The sequence below is a fragment of the Colletes gigas genome, unplaced genomic scaffold (genome assembly GCF_013123115.1).
Source record: "Colletes gigas isolate AHSC1104 unplaced genomic scaffold, ASM1312311v1 Colletes_gigas_Sc00007, whole genome shotgun sequence".
Lineage (NCBI taxonomy): Eukaryota > Metazoa > Arthropoda > Insecta > Hymenoptera > Colletidae > Colletes > Colletes gigas.
The window spans coordinates 5,921,839-5,927,876 of NW_025106636.1; positions in this window are offsets into that span (position 1 = coordinate 5,921,839).

The following is a 6,038-nucleotide window of genomic DNA, read 5'->3' on the forward strand; positions in this document are numbered from 1 at the left end:
GCGTCGCGACACGAAGCTCCCAGTCCCGGAACCAGGCCGCGGTGCTCGTGAACCCATTGTCCCAGGCATGGACAATGAATTAGCGGTGGCGTGATAAAGGCGCCGCAAGAAGACGTTCCCCGTAACGAGACGGCACGATGGGAATATGAGATTGGCCGTGGTCTGGGTGTCTGCGCGTTCCACGAACACGTACGTATCGGCGTGTCGTCAGCTTTTTGGCAGTCGCGCCATACCTCATATTCGCCTCGTCGCCCCTTTGTCGCCCGAAAGTCGTAAGCGGAATGCACTTGACAATAAAGGAGCCCAGCGTGTACGTACGTACCGCGCGGTTAGACGCTATTGCTCCGCATATCGCACAATAGGCCCGTGCACATTTACACCCCTCCCCTCCCTCTCGCCCTGCCAACCCTGGGCCACCCAGCTCTGTCTACCTTCTGGCTCCTCTCGGATCGCTCTTCGTCTCGCTACTCCCCTCCCCCCTTTTTCATCGCCTCTCTTTGCTTCTCCATTGAGCTCCCTTTGTTGCACGATCCTCTCTCCTAAACCTCTTACTTCCCGAATCTCTCCTTTTCTACATCGAAAAGTCTTTCTCCGGCTTGGTCCATCCTTCGATCCCTACGTCCTGGTATCTTTCTTCGTGGGGAACACTCTTTGCTTCAAACTCTTGGTCCTCGGAGCGACGATGGCCAAGATAGAACGAAACGCGTCCCAAATAGACGAATCTCCTCTACGAACGATCGTGGATGAAATAATACGAACAATTATATCGTGTTCCGAAACCCCTAACCCGGGAAAATCAAACTGGGAAGGAGGAAAGTTCTAGTAATGGTCGAATCTACCGAATATGCGTGCCAAATGTTTTATTATTAGCAGGTCTAGTTCAACTCGTACCTTCCTAGCTCTCCATGATAGGAACTTGGCGACGCCTCCTGTACTGGCCGGCAGAGGGCTATGCTCTTGTCTCTCTCACAAGTACTCGACTGATCATCGAATATCCCCAGCGTCTAAGGCTGTATTTGCTATGGTTTCTTTACCAATAAGTCCACTCGATTGCTACAACAAGAACAGAAGAAGTATTTGGAGAGCCTGACGTCTGTCTACTAGCGTTGCTACATATTCCAGACAACAGCCCCAGATCAAATGGACTCGAGGAGTGGGGGGGGTTGGACTTTAATCGTCCAGACGCGGTGACACGCAGCCGTAAAAGAGGGAATCGGTTCCTGGAAAGGGGCCAAGGCGCCAGGAAGCACGAGTGAAAAACGTGACCCACGCGACGACCGTGTCCGGGGGACGGTTTTCCTCGAGATCCCCGAAGACTGTTCCCGTGAAACAGTGGCCTACGAGTCGCCGATACGTGGCTGCGATCCGCCCCGAAGAAAATTACACCACGTAAAGTTTATAGCCGGGAGCGACTGTTCCAAGCGCAGCTGCTTCACGGATACGATGCAATTTCCGCAGTTAGAGTCGCCTAGGCGGCCCACCTCTGCCGGGATCCAATAATCGGCGCGTGTCAATGTCGACACGGAGGATGGCCATTCTGAAAGCACGGCGGTTACGTTCGTTTCGCGCGTTTGTTGACCCAAAGATTGTTACTCGCCGGCCCGCTAATGATAAAAAAGCCACGCCCCTGTTGACATCGTATCTTACGAACGATGTCTGAAATTTACCGACCGACCAGGTCATCCCAGGTGATTCCGTAAACTGGGCCAAGTCGTACGTCTTCCGTCGTTGCTGATAAGAAAAAAATACTGATGGAAAACGTCGAATGACTTAAGAGGTTGGGTTTGCCGCCGGTGGGACGGGATCGATTCTTCTCGCTCTGGGGGTCTGAAAAATGAGTGGGTGGAAGCGAGAAAGGAACGGAAGGACGAAAGTGTTCCGTCCTGTCCGCTCAAAACAGTTAAGGAGCCCCGTCGCAAGTTTTGCCCCCTCCCACGGTTGCCCTAACCGATGGGTTAGGTTGGTTGCTCAAGAACCAAGATTTAAACCTTGAAGAATGTATTGTTTAACGCGTTTCTCTATAAATTTACATACACGAGAAAGGAAAATAAATTGTAAATATTTTTGATAACTTCAAGAGTCGAAATTAAAATAAACGATCGATGTTTTGGTAACGCTGAAAAATACACGAGGAATTCCTTGTTTGTTTACACCGAAACAGCGTGATGGAGAAATTTTTGTTCCATGGGGGGATGGTCGATTTTTGAACCGTGTTTTCGGAATATTGTGTTATAAGAGGGTCGAGTGCACCGCCACTTGGAAATTTTATTTGAATTTGCGTTCACTATTTTGGACTCGTATGGTTACAGTGGAGAGTTAGGCATTTGCAAAGTCTTAACGCAACACTTGCGATTAATATCTTCCACGATGGAAGGTATTAATCCGTACGATGGAATATTATTGTTATTCGAGTGTGACTAGGTAGTTATTATTTGCCTAACTCCAATCTAACTTGGGTGTGCCAAGAAACGGTTGTTGGAACTCCACTGCACCATAGCAAACCCTACCTTAAACCATTGCAATGCCTGGCGTGGGAAAACATGTACAAATACTGTTACCGTTTTCTTCGTATTGGTAAGTATTGAGACAAATCTATGTGTACTATTCTTTTGTCCTCGTAATTAGAATTAGCTCCCAAAGTTTGATCACTTCCGGGACACCATGTATGCAGGAATCGATGACTGGGAACAGGATCGGTTTGGATGGCTCTCTAGTGGCGAGTTCGAGAGGCGCCATCGGCATTTTGCGTCTGAAAATATTAAAGAAAAATATTACTAGAGACCCTAGGCGCATATAATGTTTCAAGTAAAATTTGTTACTGTGAGAAATAAATCGTCGTTTGCAAATAGGCTCGTCTAATGGTCTTGGGAAGAGACTATCGACAAAGTTGCGAAACTTAGCAGTGACTGCACGCGGGGGACGCGTTCCGGTGCGGCGAAAACAGGCGCCATGTTGGTTCTTTAAGTGGCATTAGCGATCTTTCGCAATTTCGGGGAGGATTGTTCGCGAATTCGACGCACACCCCACAATGGCCACCGATAATCCGCGACAAGAAGCCTCGACGACGGTCCTACTTGGACGCTTCGACAACTTTCAAGCAACCGGCCGCCGTGATATCCCGTAAAAGGATAGGTTGCTCGCTGGAGAGAAGCCAGGGCTCATTCGGAAGAACGTGCCTGGACGGTTACCAACTTGCTAATGTGCCACGATCCCCGAGCGTGCCGCGTGACGTACACCCATGCACACGTCAAAAGAATTTTTTTCCCCCCGCAATTTTATAATAATCAATATTTAGCTGGCTGATAATTCGAACGAGCACCGAGAACCATTTTTGCTTGTCCAGGAGACACGATCGTCCAAAACTCTTGTTAACTCTAATCCTACAGAGTTTGGGTCGTGTGCCAAGTTTGAGTGTGGAATCTGAAAATTCATATGGCAATGTTATTTTAGTTATTAATTAATTATATTTTTACATTATTGTATTAGATGATTGAGCACTTGGTTTGAAAAATAATACTTTTGAATCGTTGCATTGGCGCCTAACGTCGGAGATTTATTTAATTTATCTGTAGAGAAATTTATCATCTAGCGGCAATACGAACGAACTAAAATGGATTCCAGCTGATACGCAACTCGTAGTCGTCGCTTATCATCGATAAACGATGTTATAGATTTAAAAAATGTGTATGAATTGCAAATCATTCTGTTTGTTGCAACGATTGTCAATGATCGATATGATCGTGTTTGCGGGTGCATCGAAGATGTGTTCAATTTACTGATAGAGGAACGCAATTACCATCCAACAGTCACGTGCATAGATGTGTCCAATTTATTGACAGAGAAACGCAATTACCATCCAACAGTAACATGCATATAAAAAGTTTTCGCAAGATTAATAATATTAGCGTGTAAGATTATTTGCAAAAGATATGAATTGGTAATTTATAATGACGATACCTCGTTTGTGATGGTAGCATTCCAATTTAAAAAAGTATGATTAGTAAGGAAAGATTGCTCGAAAGCTATCACTTGCTATTACTTGCAACGATTATTATTTATTTAATAAACTTAGTCCGAAGCTTATGCTTTAAAAATGCATTATTATGCACTATTGCACCGTCGATAATATAGATTTATTTATTCAAGAAATAAAATGCAACGCCATCTACGGCAGAACATCCAAGTTTATCGAGATATAGTACGTACTGCATCAGTTTTTTTCAATACTAGATGGCGACTAATATTCAATGAGTATATATTAATGATGCACCATCTAGTATCGCAAAAAACGTACTATTTCTCAACAAACTTGGACGTTCAGCCGTAGATGGTAGTTCAATTGTTCGCCCAGAGCCGAGGTATACTACCCTCTAATGCAGAACAGAAATAAGCTGTTAGACTACTAAGGAATGGACTGAACTTACCATTCAGTATCCTTAAAAATAACAATCTAAAAACGTAACTTAAGTGTCAAAGCTATGACACTTATAAATAATAAGAATAAGCCAAAAAACTAATAACAATTATGACTGGTATCTCTAACCCTAAGTTTAGATTATAGCACATTCCTTCTAAGCCTGACAATACTGCAAAGTTAACAGAAGACCTTCACACAGGCTATACTTCACAAGACTTTATATTTATAGTTACATTTTTATGTATATAATTATATTTACATACTAGATAAAATAGAAATTTACGTATATTTTTACACTGTGCAATATTATAATGTACATTTGTTGTATAAGACTGTGTAACAATAAAGTGAACACATAGGCCTGAGAGAGGCTGAAGCTGAACTGTCATTAATAAAAAAAAAAAAACAAGGTATACGAGTAAACCTTACATCCAATATATTTTTTCTACCCATTTTTCTGAAGCTCTAAAGTCCCAATACCATCTTCGTGTCACTCGCAACATTATAAACAAGTTACAGAAATTAACACAAAAGGACGTGACACAGAAAATGAAATTACAGAAACATTTCTGGCCAAAAATTATATTTTCGGTAAAGAATTTTTTTCTCGAAAATGGTTAGGATTTCGAGAGTATGTCTAATAACCAAAAATGATTGTAATTAACCCCTGCGATCGAAAATAATTTTTACAGAGTGACTTGACACTTTTCAATTTCGCTGAAAATTTTGCCCGCTTATTGAATTTTTTTCTCGAAACTGCGTAGGATTTCGGGGGTATATGTATTCACCGAAAATGATTACAATTGACCCCCGCAACCGAAAATAATTTTTTTAGAACGATTTGAAAATCTTTTTTGTCGAAAAATTTCTGCACTTACGGAATTTTTTTCTCGAAAGTGCGTACAATTTTGGGGGTATATCTATTGACCAAAAATGATTGTAATTGACCCCTGCAACTAAAAATAATTTTTTTAGAATACATCTATACGTGTCGATACTACTTTTATCACTTTCAATTCTCCACAGATTTGCAATACAAACACACAATTGTATTTTTCCAAAAACATAAACTGAACAAAAGGATAATGTTTACGCAACGTACACTTTTGTCGACTAACTATAGACGAACACGACAGCTATATTTTTCCGCGCTTCACCCCTATGCAAGATTCGATGCAACGGCAGAACAAAAATTAAAAGCTATACTTCAAATATCACTTTAAGTGCGAATACGCTGTTTGGCAGGTGACATTAACTCTTACGTTACGTATGCATTTCATCCTGTGCTCTGTTCGAATTATATATAATTATAGCTGATAAAGAGTACCAATTGCACTAATGGGAATAAAACGATAAAACGATAAAACGTTCATAAGCATTAATTTCGTTAATAATTTAATACGAAGCGATGTAGAGTTACTCAAGCACGCAGTGAATAAATGATGCACGGCGATTTTTACATCTTCGGAACGGTAGCCTCGATGTCGACTCTCTTAAGTAGGTACGAAATAATTCAGTAATCGGAAGAACACCTTATTACAAAGTACGACCGCTAATGGGGGGAATGAAAATTCATTGGAAATAAAGTAGTTTCGCTCCCGCGCAAGACTACACGTTCGGT